The sequence below is a fragment of the Ambystoma mexicanum genome, chromosome 5q (assembly GCF_040938575.1).
Source record: "Ambystoma mexicanum isolate Mex_15411 chromosome 5q, UKY_AmexF1_1, whole genome shotgun sequence".
Lineage (NCBI taxonomy): Eukaryota > Metazoa > Chordata > Amphibia > Caudata > Ambystomatidae > Ambystoma > Ambystoma mexicanum.
Window position 1 is genome coordinate 1,324,586,413 of NC_090933.1, and position 20,815 is coordinate 1,324,607,227.

The following is a 20,815-nucleotide window of genomic DNA, read 5'->3' on the forward strand; positions in this document are numbered from 1 at the left end:
TTTACTCAGATATTTACTTTCTACTGTTTCCAGCGCATACAGAATACCAGGTATAATGCAGCTTTTGTATATCTCAAGTAAACCTTCGATTGAGTGGCCGCCTTTACTGGTCATATATTTCCTTATGACTTTCCATTTCTTTAGTATTTTTAGATTAACCGCCTCCTGGAAAATATTTATGCAGGGATTGCTCAGAATAGGCATCCCCAAATATGGATAGGCCTCAACAACCTCCAATTTAATAGAGTTTATCTGCCATCTTGAGGAAAGTTTTTTCTTTTCGAACTTTGTAGCTCCGAATACCATTACCTTAGTCTTATTTATATTAATACTAAGGTTATTCGCTTCAGAGTAAGCTAGTAGGCCATTCAACATTCTTTGCAGCCCTATCGGAGTCTTATCCAAGAGGACGGTGTCATCTGCATACATAAGGCCACATATGGGTTTCCCCGCCACTATTGGTGGGAAGTTTTTATGATGGTAAAGCTTTCCCACATATCTGAAACATACAAGTTATACAATATAGGCGATGTGACACATCCCTGCTTCAGTCCAGTATTAGTAGCGATCTCAGGTGATAACATCCCTCCTTTGCCCAAACATATGGAGACAGTAGTTTCCCTATACATTTCTTCCAAAAAATGCAAAATTTTGGGGCAGATCTTTTTCTCTCTTAATTTCTTCCACAAAAGTCCCCTATTAACACTGTCAAAGGCTTTCGAATAATCAACGAAACACACATAGTTTTTCCCCCTTATCCTTAGCCCCTGCTATAATGTGTTTCAACATTATTAGATTATCGAGGGTGCTATATCCTTTGCGGAAGCCAGTTTGGCGAGCAGACAGAAGACCCTTTTCCTCTATCCAGTTATTTAAGCTGTCAACTAACAGGGAGCAGAAGATCTTACAGCTACTGTCTGCCATGGCCAGCAATCTATAATTATCGGGCAATTTTCTGTCCCCTTTTTTAAAAATAGGGACTACTATAGCTTTCCTCCAACTATCCGGTATGCGGCCTGTCTCCCATATACCAGTAAATAGCTGGAGCAGAGTCACTGCCCATTTCATGGGATTTTGTTTTATGACCGCATTAGCTAACCCGTCTGGGCCGGGGGCACGTGATGCTTTCATTTTAGAGATCACTTTAATAATGTCCAGAATACCAAAGGGAAATGTATTATAGCTGTATGGATTTATACCAGTAGGGATAGCAGACATATCCCTAATCTTGAAGTAGAGATCAGTAATATACTGCTTCCAAGCCTCCTGGCTCACATTAGTATTTTCCCTACAATCTTCCTCCATCAAGTATTGTCGATATAAGTACCACATTTTTTTTGAGTCATGGGTTTTACATATCTTATATAAACACCTCCAATTAACATTATTAGTACTATACTTATAATCCTTTAGCCAGTTTTTATATTGTGTCTTTAAATTACTGATTCTCTTACTTCTCTCTTCGTCATCTAAGTCACATGTCTGCTTTAGTTTACGAATCTCACCCATCATTTCTTTTTTCCTGTCATAAATCACTTGATCAAATTTGTGGGAATGATTTTTTCCCTTTTTATTTTTCACAATAAGGTTGCTGTTTGTCCTCCGTATTATTACCAGCAAATTCGTTATCAAATTGAGGCCGTTACGCGCAATATCCTGGCCATCAATGATCAGGCGATCAAACAGCTCATTAAAGATAATTAAATTTGTATCCGACCAAGTGATCCTGTTTCCACCTGCAGAAAATTGAATATCCATCACATTGCCCACATCCCAACTTTGCTTTTTCGGGCCATTAAAAAATTTACCCCTGATGGGTGTATGGTCACTCAAAATGTTATCTATGTGTTCAAAATAGATCGTAGATTGGCTTAGTTTTTTATTTACAAACATATAGTCTAACCTATAGCCTACCTTCCCATTAGTCCAGGTTGCCCCAGTACCTGGCCCTATATTAGGTTCTAAATATTCTAACCCCCAACTAGACATAAGGTTCATCCACCGGCATCCCTGCACAAACTGGGTATTTAACCCATCAACCAGGTTGTCCTCCTGTGTTTCCAATGATGCGGTAATGACCGTTTCATCCCACAATTATTTGCACCTATTCATCTCCCTTACAACAGAGAACAGTGGGCGTTAAAATCGCCCACTATACAAATTTCGGACTGAGGAAAATCCAGGGTCCAGCTTTCAATAGTATGGTTTAGAAACTCCCCAATCTCATGAACATTATCCCCCCCTGGTTGAGAGTAGATGTTAATGAGAAGGAGGTTCCCTGATAACCTTCCCCTATCTATGATTGCACACATAACATTAGGTAAGTTCCCGTGCTTCTCATAAGGTTTAAATGAAAGATGTTTTTTTACCCCAATACATAGCCCTCCATACGGCCGGCCCTTTTCACCTTTGGAAGCAGCTTTACTCCAGATATTATATCCATCAAGTAGAATTTCCCCAGTTACCCAAGTTTCTTGTAAAGCAAAAACATCACTCTCCAACAACAATTGGATACCATCCTTGTGTAATAGGGAATTAAAGCCTCTACTATTCCAAGAGAGGAGATTGAATTTATTAATACATACCTCATCTCAATTCTGAATAGTAGTATTTCTCTCCAAAGAATTTACTTCTACATTTTTATTTCTTGATTCCATAGTAGTAGGTGAAGCTCCCACCAAATCCATGTTTTTATCATTCCGATCATTATGAATTGCGGAGTGGCATATCACAATTTCATAGTTATTGCCCCATACTCCATTAGAGTATTCCCTTATGAGGTCAACAAAAACTGCAGATCTAAATTGGACAATGACCCAGTTTTCCCAGCTTCCATATTCCGGCAGGATAATAGATTCAATATCCCCTGAATTAATATTTTGTAACTGTGGAATGTGTGACAGTTTATTCAGTAACCAAGCCCGATTTAAAAATGGGCTTTCATCAAGAGTGGATTTTTCTATGATTTTAATACTTTTCCCCACTATAAGTTGGGGTTCTTCATTTATTCCCACAAAATTTGCCATACTTGTTTTTTGGTTACTAAGCATGGCCAATCGTTACATCTCTTTGATATATATTTCCCTCTCCCTTTTTGTGAGAGGCATAATATTGTTATTATATGGAATTTCAACATATTTAAAATTGTTTTCTATAGATACCATGTCCTCACATTCACTTTCCTCTATTGTATTATCCTTACCCTTTAGCCAGTTTTCTAGTCCCTTACTTTTAATTACCACTTTTTTCCCTTCGTCCGACTTCCGCTGATGTTCGATAATTTCATAGTGGTTCCCCACTTCTATGCATTCAGAGTCTAAAGGGGCGGTATTTGCTAGAGCCAGGGAATTTTTTTTAACAATCTTAGTAGTTTTAGTCTTGTCCATCACCATCCTCTTACGGGTGGATTTTTTATTTTTTCTATTTCGCCTAGTACGCCTTCTAGAGCCTTGAGCTACCCTTATTTCTACCTCTCTCACACTAATACTAGTCTTATCAGCCGAGTTTTCCCTTGAATTAAGTTGTTCCGGGTGGGAAATATTAGTCTGTACAGTAGTATTCTCATTTTCTTTTTCAACCACCAAAACCAACTCACTCAATTCTCCTAACACCTCATTAGACCCCACGGTATGCCTTTCCCCCTTTTTAAAATCATTTCCACAGTATTCCTCTATCATAATCCCAAGTGATCTGGTATTATCAATATTCTGCAATACCAATGATTTTGTGTCACTCTGTTCTTTAAGCAATTTAGTGCAAATGGTCAAGAGGACATCCATCATGGTAGTTAGGGCATCCAATTTCTCACCAGATTTAAGTGAGTTTTCAATTACCTTACTTCCATCACTGTTAACAGAAATTTCAGAAAGGTTACCCATAGAATTATAAGACTCATCGCTCAAATTAAGTTCCACTTCTCTCTGGGCAAATTTATCCAAATCTGGAGAAGCTGACAGATTTGTACCGATAATATTATTCATGTCGGTATCCTCTACTGCAGAAATTTCCAGATTTGTTCCCGTTCCCAAAGATTGACGCCTGAATTTATGTACTAATGTCAACAGCAAATTATTATCAATCATAGAGCTATTAGAAGGAAGAGGGGGAGGTAATACATTGTCAATCCTCGAGCTATTAGAGGAGGGAGGGAGGGGGAGTACATTGTCAGATGCCGTTACTTTTTCTTTTATAGTAAAAAAGCTGAGTATCTTAGGTTGTTCCAATACGCCTTTAGTCTCACAAATAGGCTCATTCTTACTTCCCTTTTTTAGTTTTTTCCCTTTACCAGGCTTCTGGGTTCCTAATTTGATATTAGATGTGGATACGCTTTTCTTCCCCTTTTTAGATCTCAAATTATGTGAGCATGGACTTTGGGCCATGTTAATAGAGCGTTAGGGGGGATATATATAAATAAGATATGAGAAGGAATAACTATTAATCCCTAAGGAGGCAAATCACCCAAAAATTAAATCAATCCTATCACAAGTAAATCTATAATAAATGTACCTAGGACCTAATCAATTCAGTAGTTAAAATACACTCTGTTTCTTAAAAATAACAGGGGAGAAGAAACCTTCGCAGCCCCTGAGATAAATTAAACTAATATCAGGGATCAGCAGATAATAGAACTATAAAATGAGCAGCCAATACCATCAATTAGAATGGGAGCGAATAAAAACCAAAGTTATACAATTTCATAAGGAAAATAATTAGTTTGGTTAAAATTATCATCACAAGTCATATAATGATAAAAGTTAATGAATGGTTGAGGAGTAGAGTTAAAATGTCAATAAATGGAGTATCAAAGTGTCAATCCAAAAGAACCACCCGGAGTGGGAACGCCCGACAGCTTGAGGAGCGGCCTTAGTCCGACTCTCCCCCCCAGCCAGGTGATAATGTATATTACACTGAGATAGCTGGTTTGCTTACTTAGGATCCTGTAAATTAATCTTCCTTCAGCAGCATCGGCACAACACGCACAACAGCCGTATAACAGCCAGAGGGCTTAACTCCACAGGGCTTTACGCCGCAATGGTGGTTTAGGGCTGGTTTTGAGGCCCGGTGGATGTCACATGATTCGTCACGTGAGTCTGCAGCGCCCCGCCTCCTCCAGGAAGCAGGCACCAGTGTAGCAAGAGCAGTAAGCTCGCAATGCTACTCGAGCGCAATGTTAGGCGGCAGAACGTTGGCGTTTAAAAAAACGCTTTTACAGATTTCGGCAGCACACACCCCTCGGCTGGTTTAGGGCTGGTTTTGAGGCCCGGTGGATGTCACGTGATTCGTCATGTGAGTCTGCAGCGCCCCGCCTCCTCCAGGAAGCAGGCACCAGTGTAGCAAGAGCAGTAAGCTCGCAATGCTACCCGAGCGCAATGTTAGGCGGCAGAACGTTGGCTTTTAAAAAAACGCTTTTACAGATTTCGGCAGCTCACTCTCTTTACTTTATCTTTGTATCCAGAGAAACGTCCCTGAAAAGTAAATGTACAGCTACAGTGACGCGATGCCTAGATAAATAGGCACCGCATACCCGCCGTAGTGATAGTTCACTCAGGAAATGGCTCTTTAAAATAGATCCACCAATCACAGGTGTTCTAACATCCATAACCTGACTCTCCAGGAAGTGGAAGCGCTGTTAAAAAAAATAACAAATGAAAGTTACATTTGTAATGAAATAGAAACTCAGCAAAACCTGTCCCTGTGATAATCCAGATTGGTATTTAACTTTATATAGCGCTTCATACATGGTTCGTCCAACATCTAGGCACTGTGATTATTATACCTCAGTCGATATTCAGTTACCCGACTTCTGAAGGATGTTAGCCAATATGTTAGCTCAGCTGGTTGAGCACTCGTTACTGCGAACTCTGCGTAATCTATAGGTTGCAGCTTTGAATCCTGGCAAGGCCAACTCAGCCTTTCATGCTCGATTAAGGAGTACCAACTTAAGTTTGGTGATAATTGTGATAAATATGTTCTACGTACAGCGCTTTGCTGAAAGCGCTATATAAATAACCATTTGACCATGAGATTAGATATATGATATATGTTATTTATAATACGCTTAATACCCAGAGGTTTCCAAGCACGGACCCGGGAATTGAACCTGTGTTGCTCCGTGTCGTCTTGCTTCCAAGGCCCTGAGCTATCCTCCCGAGACAATAATTATAGAATTTAGCATTGAGTCCTTGCCTCTCTGTACTGTTTGTTGTATCATAACATTGGCATACCATTAGGTAGTAACAGCTCCAGGAAACAAGGACTAATTAACCATCAAAATACAATTCTGCTATCGAACCTCAAAACGCACAATATAATTCATGCTTGCTTTACTATGTAATTGGCCAGGTTTCGGTGTTTTCAACATTTAAATATATACATGAGAGATCAAATGGCCAGACCTTAGAGAAATAATTAAAGGTCTATTCTTTCACAATGCAGAAAGCTGCTGCATGGTAATGATTTCCATACAGTTTTTGCACACACGGCTGTAGGTCACATACATTTTACGCTCTTGCAAAGGAGAAAAGTCATTTTTATTCTCTTGAAATCACATTTACTCTCAAAGTTTAAAAATAGGGAGTAAAATACTCCCACCTAAAAATCTTATCTGGAGCACTGATAACGAGATTAGAAGGACTTGGAATAACAGACACCGCCCTACTATGGATCAAATCTTTCCTAACAAACAGAACGGAAACCATATGGATGAAACCCTTCAAATCCAGCCCGAGAGATTCCACCTGTGGAGTACCACATGGATCATCCTTCTCCCCGCTACTATTCAACATATACCTGTATCTACTGATCAGAATCATCAAAAGCCATGGCCTCACCTGCTACAACTATGCTGATGATACACAAATAATCTTCAAAATACAAGACAACCCGGAAAGAAACTCAACGCTAGAAAACTGCCTCCGCAATGTATTCTTCTGGATGAACTCTAACTCCCTCAAAATCAACCCAGGCAAAACTGAAATAATGGTTGTCACAAAAAATGGAGGAGAAAACCAATTAATCCCTTGGCCAAGGGAACTCGGGACAACCCCAGCACCCTCACATATTGTAAAAAACCTGGGGGTTCTGATGGACAGTAATCTCACGCTAGAGCCACAAGTAAACGCTCTCCTCAAGAAATGCTTCTTTCTCCTGTGAGCGGCTAAGAGAATCTTACCGTTTCTATCGTTCACCAACAAAACAACCACCATCATCACCCTCGTCATGTCCAAAGTAGACTATGCCAATAGCCTATACCTAGGCATGCCTGAACGACTCCTAGAAAAACGACAACACATTCAAAACGTGGCAGCCAGACTACTTCTGAAACTACCCCGAAGAGATTACACCACACCAGCGCTGAAAACACTATATTGGCTACCAATAAAACAACAAATAAAATTCAAAACAATGTGCATTACACACAGAGCAATACACAACGAAGGCGCTGAGTTCCTAAGAGACAAACTCTACTCTCCTCTATCTTAATCTGCCTGCCTCTACTCTCCGCCCTCTGCAACTCATCCAGAACAGGACTGCGAGACTTGTCCTTGGCCTCAAGCCCAGGGACCGTATCTCTCCAGGACTGAAATCTCTACACTGGCTCCCTGTGGCTGCGAGGATTAAGTTCAAAACCCTCTGCATTGTCCACAAGGCCTTCTGGGGCTTGGGGCCTAAATACCTTCAACTCTCTCTTCCTAAATATCTTCCTTCCCGAGCTCTTCTCTCATCTGTCTCCAACTCCCTCAGGGTCAGCCGCTTCTCGAAGCAACGAGCTGGGGGTAGATCTCTCTCTGCGGCAGGGGCCTCCCTCTGGAACAGCCTTCCTGCCTCCCTGAAACTTGAGGAGAACCATCTTCGGTTCCGGAAGCACCTCAAAACCTTCCTCTTTGCTTCTGCTTTCTCTCTCCCTCTCCCCTGCTAATTCTTCACTGAAACTCCACTGAACCTGCACCTGGGTCACTCTCACCGACCTCGGTCCTTGGCCCAGCCACTCTCCACTTGCACTGCCTCCCTGGCAACCCCAGCACTGCGGGACTGTCTCTGCATCCCTTACAGCCCCCCCCTCCCAGCACTTGTCTGCACTTACCTTGCACTTGCCACCAGCTGGCCCTATTTATTTATTTATTATTCTACTTACCCTGTTCAGCACTTCCCCCTCTCCCCTTCCCCTTGCACTTTTTTCGCTTCCCCCTACTCCTGCACTTGCGCGATCTGAATGACACCTGGCCTAGTAGGATCGTTGTCTGTCTTTCCCCCCTGTTCCCCCCTCCCTGCCTTGTCGCGCCTTGAAACACTTGTGTATAGGCGCGTTACAAATGCCATATCATATCATATCATATCACCTACATCAACCAACAAGAACGCTCAGATCAAGCATGGACATCCGCCTGGAACCGAAGCCCTACAGCAAAAGAAAACTAGGAGGATCCTCCTTCTCTCACCTAGCCCCGAAAACCTGGAATGACCTTCCAGAGTACATATGTAACACAAGAAACCACCTATTATTCAGGAAATTACTCAAAACATGGCTCTTCATGTCATAACTAGAAAGACTGGCCACAGGGGCACCGAGATAACTAAAAACATCAATGAGCGTAGAGCGACCGCGATACACACCGATCAATCAATGGGAAAAGCTGAGGTAAATATACCACGACATACCAAAGGACCAAACGGGAGACAGTCGCAATACGACCAAAGATAGCAAACACAGCAAATGAAGACAAAGACTAGAACAAATCATCAAGAGGACCATGACCTTAACTATTACCTACCCCAACAGCCCTAAGGACAAAACATAGACAGGGAAAGGAAGCACTGCACCATGGGCCCCAATGCAATGGGTGAGAAACAGAATGTTTCATCACTACACACGGTCCACCAATACAAAGCTGGAAGCAATGCCCCACCACACACACTACAACTAAAAAACAGTCCTGAGGATGTTCACCCCACAGAAACCAAAGAACCAGTCAGGACAGAAGGATACGAATGTCTGAATACACAAGCTCACCAAGACGGATCCACTAGGACAACACATCAACACAACCCCGACCCTGAACCATTCAAAGCCTCAACCGACCAAGGTCCAAGGTAAAAAGTTTAAGGTAGAAAAGTTTGGGGGGGGGTGGGGCAGAAAGAACTCCTCGGGGGAGGGTTTTTCTGGTGCCGGGGGCATGGCCCCTTTTGATGTGGGGGGAGGGAAGCACAATGGGGGAATGACACGGGAAAGGATGGGGCGGCGCTGTTTGCACAAGCAGGTCACCCTGGGGGAACAGGTATTGAGCCTGGAGGGGCATGGCCCCTGGGAGAAAGCGGGACGCATGGAAAAGGGGCAAGGAGACGGTAGGATCCAAGGGATCATTAGGGAGGAATTGGGTTATTTAATTATTTAATTGTTGGGGAAAAATGAAAATGAAAATGTTTAAATTATTTAATTGGTTGTTAAAATATTTCTTTAGTTTGTTAGGCCATGGAACCAGTTAAGCGTTTGATTGTAAGCTTTGGCCTGTCACATTAAAGCAACCTTTTCCACTTTTAAATGAGTCTGGGTTTTTGTGCAGTAAGCCAAAAGGGGGAGTCAGCTTTTACAAGGCGGGTGACACCCGCCAAAAGCTTGTGATTTGGGAGCTATGTTCCTTTTCCCGAGCATACAACTCTCTCAGCGCCCAGCACGTGCATGGCTGATCTTTGAGCATGCGCAGTATGTTGCTTTTCCCAGCATACTTTGGGGATTCTCTCAGCACTCAGCACCTGCTATTGCTATTGCTGTCTCAGCGCGCGGCACGTTACTCCTCTGCGTGATCCTGATCATGCGCAGTTTGTTCCGCGATGTACGCAGGTACGGCTCTTCGTGCGTTTACTGCGCATGCACAAAAGATCAGTATCTCAGCTCAACGCACGCTCTGAGGATCAGTATCTGACCAGTGCGCATGTCTGTTCTTCGGGTTTGCGGCTCGGCTTGGCCGATGCAGATCTTTATCTCGGCCAATCAGCAATCACTCCTCGAGGTCCCGAGCGGGGGATGGGCTCCTTTTCGTCTTCCTGGGACATCAAACACTAGTTTTCAAATGTGAAATATATCCAGCAGTCAAAGTGTGCGGGAACTAAAGGGTACGTCGTTACCTTGTTTAAGGAATACTTTGTTTTTAAATGCATCCCTACTGGAGACTCGAACCTGGGCCTTCCCGTTATTAAGCCAGTGTAGCCTTGTACTGCTCTATCTCTCAAGTGTTTCAAAGGGATACTTTATTTCGATAGACTGGGATGTAAACCCATTGCCAAACAGCCAAGAAGCCCAGTTTGACAGTGATCTGGATCTGCCTATGAATGATTGTGGGATCCTGTTTGCAGGCAATGGGAAGGGTGTGTGTGTGTGTGTGCATGTGGCTAGGCATGTTCTTAAGAGGTGTGAACGGTGAAGTGGAGGCTGCATGAAGGTGCAGGCTGAATGGGATAATGACACACTAATGGTGGTCATTTAAATCCATTTTCTTCACTTTTACTAGAACTGTTGTAAAACACAATGTTGCAGGGTGCAGTGGAGGACAGGAAGGACCCATGAGTATGGGGGAGTTGGCAGAAATGGAGGCAGGGTGAGGGAACATAATCCTCTTGGTGAGAAAGCGATCCTCTGTTTTGTCTCTGCTTGTTCTTCATAAACCTCCAGTTAATCCTGTCTTCTGTGTATGTGTTGGAGGGCGCATTACTTGTGGGGAGTGGAGATGTCTTGTGTTTGTAGTATTTAATTACTAACGTAAGAATGTCTTCCATTTCTAGATCTAAACACACTATTGTGTCATCCTACTCTGCACAACGTAAGAAGCACAGGCACTGAAAAGGTAAATAACTCCTGTAGCTTGTTTCTCTGCACAGGTTGCTCTATGCTTCTGAGATAGCCTGTCTCCCACCCTGCGTTCCTGGACCCTTCATGTGCCCTTCTCTCCTGTCTTGTCTCTATTTCTCTTTCCTGCCTCATCCTGGAAGTGGTGTCCAGATCCAGGTTTAGGGTCCATATATGTGGCTTAGTGGACTAAGGCATTCTCTAGAAGGATCCATGTGTGTGTCCTCATAGTCACTGGTCCACTCAGCCCTTCATCCATCCAAGATTAACAGAATGAGTACAGCTGAGTTGTGTAACAATGAACATCGGTTAGCATCTGTCTATAACACCAAAATGCACCAGTGGGGCGTGGGGGGGACAGGGGGTTGCACTCTACAAATGCACCTATTATTTTATGTTAATACATTCCTCTGCTGTCCTGTTAATTAGTAATTCGCTATTGAACCTGTATGGTGGATCACAGCACTTTGCTATAGGGGTGGAGGAGTGGAGCTCTACAAGTGAATTAAATAGGCACATTGGTAGCTACAAGTAGTGTTGGTTGTTCTCCTTCGAGATCACCTGGGGAGCAACGGAACGCCGGATCTGCACTTGGACATCTATCTGGGTGTTGTTTCGTGTCTAGGCATGAATGAGGGAGCATTCTGGAGTGGAATTGAGAGCATGAGGTAGAGTCGATGGAAAGGATGGTATGGAGTGCGGAAATATGACCGACCCACAATCCCCTTGCCTGCACAGCATGAGGTGATTGAAAAGGAAGCTGTTTTTCACGCTTGTGAAGGGAGGTGTGTCAAGGACAGTGAAATGCACACTTACACGCGTTCATGAACGGTTAGAAATTCAGGTGATCAGAGTATTACAGGCTCCTGAAATGATCTGTGTCCCTGATTTATTAACTTCTTGTCTCCAGTTATTGGAAATAATGACCAACTGGCATGGTTAGGTGTTAGGACCCCCTGTTGGCTAGCATCCCGTGTGCATTCCTAATAAAGACTCGCTTTGAAGCACTTTCCCACACATTGCCCTGGGAGGGAAGCTCCAAGATGTGGCTCCATCATCTGAGCCTAGGTCTTCATCAAGTCCTCACAGCTCACACCCTGCAGATACTGTTGCTGACAGCAGCATGATTCAGTCATAACACTTGACGAGCTCTACATGATGTGCAATGTGAGTGATCTAAAATCCTGATATTGGACCATCCTGGCAGGAGGGGTGAGGGATGGACCTCATCCGTTAAGGCCTCAATCCCTGATGTGACAAAGGCTTTATGTGAAATATAGCATTAAGGGTTTTGGTTTTAGGCCACCTGCTGGGGGGAACGTGGATATTTTAGAACCAATATATTTTGTTTTCAGGAATAATCTCTCTCTCTCTCTCTCTCTCTCTTACACATACCCACACTCGCCTCACTGTAAATCATGATGCCGTCAATAACATGTAAAAGTGGGCAGCAAAGATAGGTAATCCTACTCATTCCAAAGAGAGGAAATCCAGATTTTTATTATGGAAAATGTGTTGCTATCTTGGGAACTTTGTTTAAAATGGCTGCCGGATTTCTGTCCTCTCATTGTCCCTCTTGTCGTTCCTCAGCCGCCCTAGACTTTTCGGTTCCCTTCTTTTACTCTTCTTACACCTCAGCATTGGAATGCGCTTCCACATTATATCTGTGCATCCTCTACCTCATTCTGTCTGTCCTTCCTCTACCTCATTCTGTCTGTGCATCCTCTACCTCATTCTGTCGGTGCACCCTCAACCTCATTCTGTTGGTGCATCCTCTAGCTATCAGATTTCTTTCATTCCCAATTAAAAACTCCTCTTCTTCTCTTTCCTTTAATCAGCCAGCTTTGGTCATTGATTTGGTTATCATGCTTCATTTTATTGGACCATTGTATTTCGAATTTTTGGAATTGGCGAAAGTGCTCAATAAATTAAATACAAAATACAAAAACTGCCTTAAAAAAGCAAACATACAGTTGTACCCTTCTTATGGAATAAGCCCTCTAGCGCTTAGTCTTTCGCTGTTAAGGTAAGTAAGTGTTTCAAGGCGCGACGAGGCAAGGGATGGGGAACAAAGGGAAGACAGAACAACGATCCTACTAGGCCAGGTATCATTCAGATCGCGAAGGGCATGGGGATAGGGAAAGGGAAAAGTGCGTGGGGAAGGGAGAGGGGAAAGTGCAGTACATGGGATAATAGAATAAAATAAGATAGATAAAAATGCCACTGGTGTCAAGTGCAAGGTAAGTGCAGTCATAAGTGCTGGTAGGAGGACTGTAGGGATACAGAAAACAGTCCCCAGTTGCAGGGGTTGCCAGGGAGGCAGTGCAGACGGGCAACTGGCGGGGCCTGGGCCCGAGAATCAGAAAAGGTGGCCAGGTAGCTCTGGAGACAGTGAGCTTCTGGGGGAAGGAGAGGAAAGGAAGTATACCTCTGAGGAGGTGCAGCTGGTAGTGTGACTTCTTAGAGACGTCGGAGATGTGAGGCGAGAAGGAGAGGGTGGAGTCGAAGAAGGCTGCAAGGTTTTTTGCCTTGCAGGTGGGAGCAGAAAAAGGGCCAAGAGAGGCCGGCCAGAGAACTGCAGGGAAGGAGGGAGCGGGTGTGCTGATGAGTAGAATCTCAGTCTTACTGGCATTAAGGCAGAGGTCAATAGCGGCACACCACTCATGGATGGCAGACAGACAATCAGAGATGAGGGAAGGAGAGGAGGAGGCCGAGGGTAGCCTGATAATGAGCTGGGTTCCAAGAATATATGTTTTGTAGTGAGTCACAAGTCTTTAAAGTGAAGAAACAAGGGGTGCAAAGCCAGCATATGAGTAAACAGTTCCAGTGATGAATGAACAAGTTAAGTGTGAATGATTAGGTGTCCTTTCCCAATCCCATCACTCTAGTACAGTGGTCATCAAACCTTTTCTTACTGAGCCTGTCCCCACACTCCGTGAGTAAAAATATTGTTTCTGGGCCCACACATACCGGTTGCCTCTGCCGCCCGGGGGACCACAGGATGTCCAGGGGGCCCACAGGCTCTTCAAAAAATATAAGAAGATTTTTTTTACTGCTTATAGTTTCCATTAAAAACAGTCCCCTTATCTTTTTTTCTCTTAAACCAGTCATCTTAATCCCGTTTTTAAGATGCTGGGGCACCCCTTGGAAATCCTTCACACCCCCGGGGGCCAGCCCTCAGTTTGAAGACCGCTTTTCTGAAGGCCAGTCGAGTACCCTTTGCCAGAACTACAGCAATCATATCAGGCAAGGCAGAGGTAGAGGTCAAAAGCCAAAAAGCCCTCCAAGTGGCATTTGTCAAAAAAGAGACAACACAGAGCATGGTATGCTACATGCAAGGCAACCCAGTTTATTACAATACCCTGGGAAAAATCAAGATAAAAAGCCAAACTCTCACTCCAGAATTCTCCAATGTTTGACAGAAAACAGGAGGTTATATAACATGAATGAGTCACTGCGATGTCGAAGTTATGAAAACCTATTGCTCCTGCTCATTGGCTCCCTCTACTAAGCTACATATGGAACCTATATGTGCACAACTATGGATTGGACAACCTTTATCTAAGATCCCACCTCTGTACCTTCCCCTAAAAAAGTGCTACATCATCATGTATGTAAATCAATTTGTAGGCCCTAAATTACTTCTGCAGTGAAAAAAGATATGTGCTAATGGGGTACAATGTGATCACACTATCCATGAACTGGCTGCATGCTGACATGTGTATCTAGGTACGAGAGAGGGAGAGACAAGCATGTTGCTTTATTTTAATTAAATCAAATTGCCCATGTTTTACCTCCCATGCTTAAGGCCTTCGTACGCCATCCTATTCTTGACAGATTTATGGCTAATTATTTTGCGAGTCGTACCATTAAGTTTTCATCGCTGGGTTTTAGTTGTTTTTCTTAAGCCGCTTCTTGGTCTTCGCTTCATGCCTGGCCAGGCAGAATGCATTAACCTGTCACTTCCTTCCGATTTCCTGGGATGCTATAAACATGAAACGGTTTGCTCGATCTTTGCAACTTGATTTATCTGACAGCTTGACCGCACACAATAATACTTATTCTGTTATGTACGTGTCCTGCACGGCTTGGCCTTGATATACCTTTGGCTAGTCATCATCAAGTCGGCTACTGCATTTTTCCTGATTTGTTTAAGTGTGTTCACTTGGCCTTCCTTAAACTTGCAGGGTTGAATTCTCTGCTGGTGCAATTTTTAAAATGGCATTTTGTGTTTCATCTGCAGCACAAATTAGCTCTGCATTTATTTGCTGCCTACCTGCCTGGTGCATGACTGGCACATCTCAGTTCTCCATATGGGTATGCTGTAACATAACCCTACCTATTATAGCCATGCTGCCCCTACATGTGTAGTGAGACCCTCTCTTAGTATGCGCTTTCCTGCCACCTAGTCTATTCTATTTAATAAAGACACACTAATGCCAGCTAATGCCTCTTCTGTCCCTACTTGTGTAGCGAACCTAACTATTCGTTGTGCCTAGCTGCATTTCTAGGAGGATTTAAAGTGCAGTTTCAAATGTTTTCTTTCTGATTTTATAATTCTGTGTTTTCTGGGGACGGCAGGGGGCACCTGCTTTCTAGCCAACAATTGCCCCACTACATTCCCTCCTCTGGTCGAGTCATCGACCACAACTTCTTTTTTTCTGATGATTTTATAGCCATCCTTGTGCAGCCACAATCTGGTGACCCCCTCACGTTAGCTACTTGCGCTACGTAATCTGCTGTACTGCATGTCATAAACCAGCACTCGCCACTGTTGTCACATTTCATCCATTGCTCATTGTAGTTATGGATATATTTTGGGCATGTAGACAATGCTCCAGGGTGTCTTACTGGCGGCCCCAATTGGTGCATGGGACAGTAAACTTCCTCATCAGTTTTAGTGTACTGATGTCCAGTGGCAGCCACATTAACCATTACTGTAATTTGGAGTGCCTTCATGCCCGTCTTTTTACATTGGCTTATTGCTATTCTCAAGATGCAAAAAGCCATTAGGACCAGTACCAAAATTGCCAACCAAAATTTCAATGCATCTGTCAGCCATGTGGGCATGCAGGACAATAGATAAATGAACCAGCTATCGTCTTATATAGTTGTCTACGTATAGGAATTCTGATCCTGCGGCATACTTTATCATAGTCTATTGTCCCTGAAATTATCCTCTAGCCTGGCATACTGCGAGATGTACCAAACAATGTGCTCTGTACTCGGGTACCTCTTGTGGTATAGATGCTCGAAAGGCTGTCATGGCATATGGGATAAGTGAGCAAACAAAACAGCTTTCACTTGATCTCTCTCTCTGTCTCTCTCCACCTTCTCCGTTTGCCTATACCATGAGTTTCGTTCAATATTTATCTAATTATAAAAATACCTTCACATGAAATCCTCATCTGTAATGCTTCTCTTAGCCCTTACTGTCTCCCAACTGGGCGTAACACCATTTCTTGCTCTAACTGGAAATGTACTTGTTTTCTAACTTCTTCACTAACATTATGCCATAAGGACACATCCACCTCATCCATAATCAATTTAAATGAAATGTGAGATAAAATAAGCAATAAAACAACAAAAGAGAAAGGAAAATACAAGTACTGCAATAGCCATGATGTCAATTGTTTGTAGATGTGTCCTGCAGCGTATTGATCAGGGTGTTATGAAGATATCAGGAATATAAGGATATGAAAACATTTATACAGTTTTCTTAGTACCGGGTTATAGTCAATATTTTTTCAAGTGATTGAGGCGAGCTGTATATACTGGTTTAAAAACATTTAGCATCAAATGACAATAATAAAATCATTGATGATTTTTAAACCACTTTCACTATTATGTGGTTCATTGAAAAATATAAAAATAGTGCTGATAAAAACATAAAAATATAAAAATGTGGAAAATAGAAAATAGTTCCAATAAAAAATGTGAAGATAAAAAGTAGGAAAAACAGTCAGTTGTAGATGTATGCTCTTGTGTACATAGTATAAAAATAGTCCCAATACAAATGTAGAGATAGGATAGTAGAGAGAATTCTCCATTAAAGATGATTGCCCTTGTGAAAAATAGTATATAAAATAGTCCAAATGCACTGTTGAGGTAGGAACGTAGAGAAAATAGTCTGTTCACGATGATTTGTTCCTGTGAAGAATAGTATATAAAATAGTCCCAATACACAGTTGAGATAGGAAAGTAGAGAAAATAGTCTGTTATAGATGGTCGTTGTTGTGAACAATAGTCCTCAGCAGCAGAAATTAGTTTTGGTGATGTATTCAAAAAGTCCTCAGCATACTTGTGGCTTGCCGCTTTGTTCCTTTGGGATATGCGCGTTAGGAACTTTAAATTCATTTTATTCAATTAAAGGCAAAGCACCAAACCCTTTCATATTGTTCCAATAAATGTTCATCCGCAAAGTTCAGCATCAGTGTTCCTCAAGTGGTGCAATGCGATCTCCTTTAGTCTCAAGTTCTTTTTCCTTTTATCTTCTTTCTCAGCATGCACTTGAGCTCTTGTCCTGGGTCTGGTTTCGTTCTATTCTTCCTCGGGATCCTGGTAGCTTGGCAGGGAGGTGGCACTCTTTTATCATTTTTATGTTTGTTATTTGACCCATAGAAAGAAAAAAAAAAGAAATTAAAAAAACGCTGACAACTGCAGTAGCTTTGGATTTTATTGTCTATTTCTGTGCCTTTTTGCGATACCTGCCCACCGTTCCTTTCTTGTCAAGAACCGAAAAAGAGAGGTATTTAGTCATGGATATCAACAAGTCCTGTAACATATTTGCAAATGGTTGCAGTGCTTTGGAATCTGCGTGCGCATGGGTGAGGTAATGGGCACATGCATCCTACAACCTGTCACCAACTCATAAGGAGTCAGGTACACTCTTGCTAATCTTGTTAACCCCTGATGCCCAAGAGTTTTGTGTTTTTTATAAGTGTAAAATAAATAAGTACATCTGCATGACCCTCCTGATATTTTTTCACTATATATACAGCAGTGTTGCAAGGAGATTAAATACCCTCATTTGTTTCTTTGGACATTTCGTACTATTTCAAAGTAAATGTGACCCTTTATTTAATTTTATTTTTACTGCTTCAATTCTTTTATCAACCCCATAGCATATGTACTGGTCATCCATAGTGTGCCGGGTGCCCTTGCCAAATCTTGTTCCCATAATTGATGGTACCTTTTTAGCTAACATTACTTGTTGTTGCACCCCTGTATTCTCTATTGTCTATTCAAGGCTAGTATGTATAGTTTTTTTTTTCTGTCTGGAAGTATGAGCCTGGTGTACAGCATATTATGCTGTCCTCTGTTAATGATAATGACATATTGAATTTGGCCATAAGATCTCTTCCCAGAATGTTAACAGGTGTTTTCCTGGAATATATGAATGGGAAAGCTACCGTCTACTCTCTTACTGTCACATGATGTTGCTGTCCCAGTTTTGGCTAAGAAACAAAGAGTCTGGTCTCCTGTAGATACCTCCACCCTCTGTTCGTGTTCAGTGTCTGTGGTTGCTGATAGGATAGGGCACATCAAGCTACTCTATGAGCTGTCTTATTTGGGATACATGTTCAATCCTGTCCCTGTAAAAGTGTTCCCCCCCAACTGCTGTCACTCGTCCTATCCGTGGTGTCTTTGTCTGAGGCAGAATATTGGTATCCCACTGTGTCACTGCTTGCTGTGATTGCACTGCCCTCTGGGGTTTCTGTGTCAATGTCTGCTGTGGTTGTTGTGGCACTGTCTGTGGCTGTAACTGTAGCCCTTGGAGTTGCTGCACCTGCTGTGTTTGTGTCTGATCTGGTGAATATTGTGTGTAGTCATAGTACTCATAGATTTGCTGTGGTGCACCATATGATGCTGGATATGCCACCCCCCTCTTGGCCCATACTGTATTGCCCCTTGCTTCATTGCTCCTCTACTTCTACACACTCATGAAGTGTGTCATATTTTCCCACATCTCCCACATACTGATCCAGTTCCCCAGGGCCTCCAAAGTGGGGCTGTCCTTTCACCAAACCCAAGACCTCTCCCTTTGTGAGCGGATCTTCTTCCTCCTCTGGGGTAAAAACTACTCTTCCCCTCTTCCTGCAAAATAGCCACCCATGCCCTGCTGTGGCATGATACCTCCCTGTCCATTATTCCTGTCTTCTGTATTTAACAATACCGCTGCTTCTACCACTATTTTGGATCATTTCTTCTGTACAAATTTTGCCTCTTTTGCCTTTCCTCTACTTTCTTTTGATCCTTTTCCTGTTTTAACCTACAGTGATGGACGATAGTCAGTTGTATTGCTGGCCATGGTCTAATTTCAATCCCCACACTCTTTTTTAACTGTCTCTATACTTCTTCAGGTAGGTCTTGACATAGAATATGATAAAACATTGGTATATTTGTATCCCAATTGTCTTTAGTTTTCAAAATGCCAACATTCTTTAATGTCTTGAATATAGGCAGCAGGGTCTTCATTATGCCCCATCTTTCTAGTTATTATGGCACTCGCGTCAGATTTATCTAGAAATAGCTCCCTCAGTGCCGTCTATACATTAGCTCTGTAATTATTAAAGGGTGACCCGTCATATTTAGTGGTGTTATGTTCTGTTACTGCAGCTACTGCTATCACAGCTGTCTCTCGTTCTAGCTTGTAGATCCAACGGCCTGCCCCCACTGATTACATGGAGTATTTTGGGGTTGCCCTAATCTCTTGTGGAGCAGAGGGAATTGGGTTACCCCTTTCTTGCGCAAAGCCGATGCTGCGCACGTTTTCCTTTTCAATGTATCAGCTACGAGGACACATCCACCTCATCCATAATCAATTTAAATGTAATGTGAGATAAAATAAGCAATAAAACAACAAAAGAGAAAGGAAAATACAAGTACTGCAATAGCCATGATGTCAATTGTTTTTAGATGTGTCCTGCGGCGAATTGATCAGGGTGTTATGAAGATATCAGGAATATAAGGATATGAAAACATTTATACAGTTTGCTTAGTACCGGGTTATAGTCAATATTTTTTCAAGTGATTGAGGAGAGCTGTATATACTGGTTTAAAAACATTTAGCATCAAATGACAATAAAATCATTGATGATTTTTAAACCACTTTCACTATTATGTGGTTCATTGAAAAATATAAAAATAGTGCTGATAAAAACATAAAAATATAAAAATGTGGAAAATAGAAAATAGTTCCAATAAAAAATGTGAAGATAAAAAGTAGGAAAAACAGTCAGTTGTAGATGTATGCTCTTGTGTACATAGTATAAAAATAGTCCCAATACAAATGTAGAGATAGGATAGTAGAGAGAATTCTCCATTAAAGATGATTGTCCTTGTGAAAAATAGTATATAAAATAGTCCAAATGCACTGTTGAGGTAGGAACGTAGAGAAAATAGTCTGTTAACGATGATTTGTTCCTGTGAAGAATAGTATATAAAATAGTCCCAATACACAGTTGAGATAGGAAAGTAGAGAGAATAGTCTGTTATAGAGAGTCGTTGTTGTGAACAATAGTCCTCAGCAGCAGAAATTAGTTTTGGTGATGTATTCAAAAAGTCCTCAGCATACTTGTGGCTTGCCGCTTTGTTCCTTTGGGATATGCGCGTTAGGAACTTTAAATTCATTTTATTCAATTAAAGGCAAAGCACCAAACCCTTTCATATTGTTCCAATAAACGTTCATCCGCAAAGTTCAGCATCAGTGTTCCTCAAGTGGTGCAATGCGATCTCCTTTAGTCTCAAGTTCTTTTTCCTTTTATCTTCTTTCTCAGCATGCACTTGAGCTGTTGTCCTGGGTCTGGTTTTGTTCTATTCTTCCTCGGGATCCTGGTAGCTGGGCAGGGAGGTGGCACTCTTTTATCATTTTTATGTTTGTTATTTGACCCATAGAAAAAAAAAAAAAAACATTAAAAAAACGTTGACAATTGCAGTAGCTTTGGATTTTATTGTCTATTTCTGTGCCTTTTT

At 42.1% G+C, this 20,815-nt stretch overlaps 1 protein-coding gene across 1 annotated transcript in view; it reads left to right on the top strand.

Annotated features, from left to right (window-relative positions):
- The window catches only part of LOC138498512 (zinc finger protein 615-like), a 1,154,252-nt gene that overhangs the window by 1,038,323 nt on the left and 95,114 nt on the right, over nucleotides 1-20,815 (top strand). Inside the window, exon 3 of the mRNA XM_069622289.1 lies at nucleotides 10,777-10,838. The gene's annotated coding sequence lies outside the window, so the exon portion shown is untranslated. The remainder of the gene's footprint in view (nucleotides 1-10,776; nucleotides 10,839-20,815) is intronic.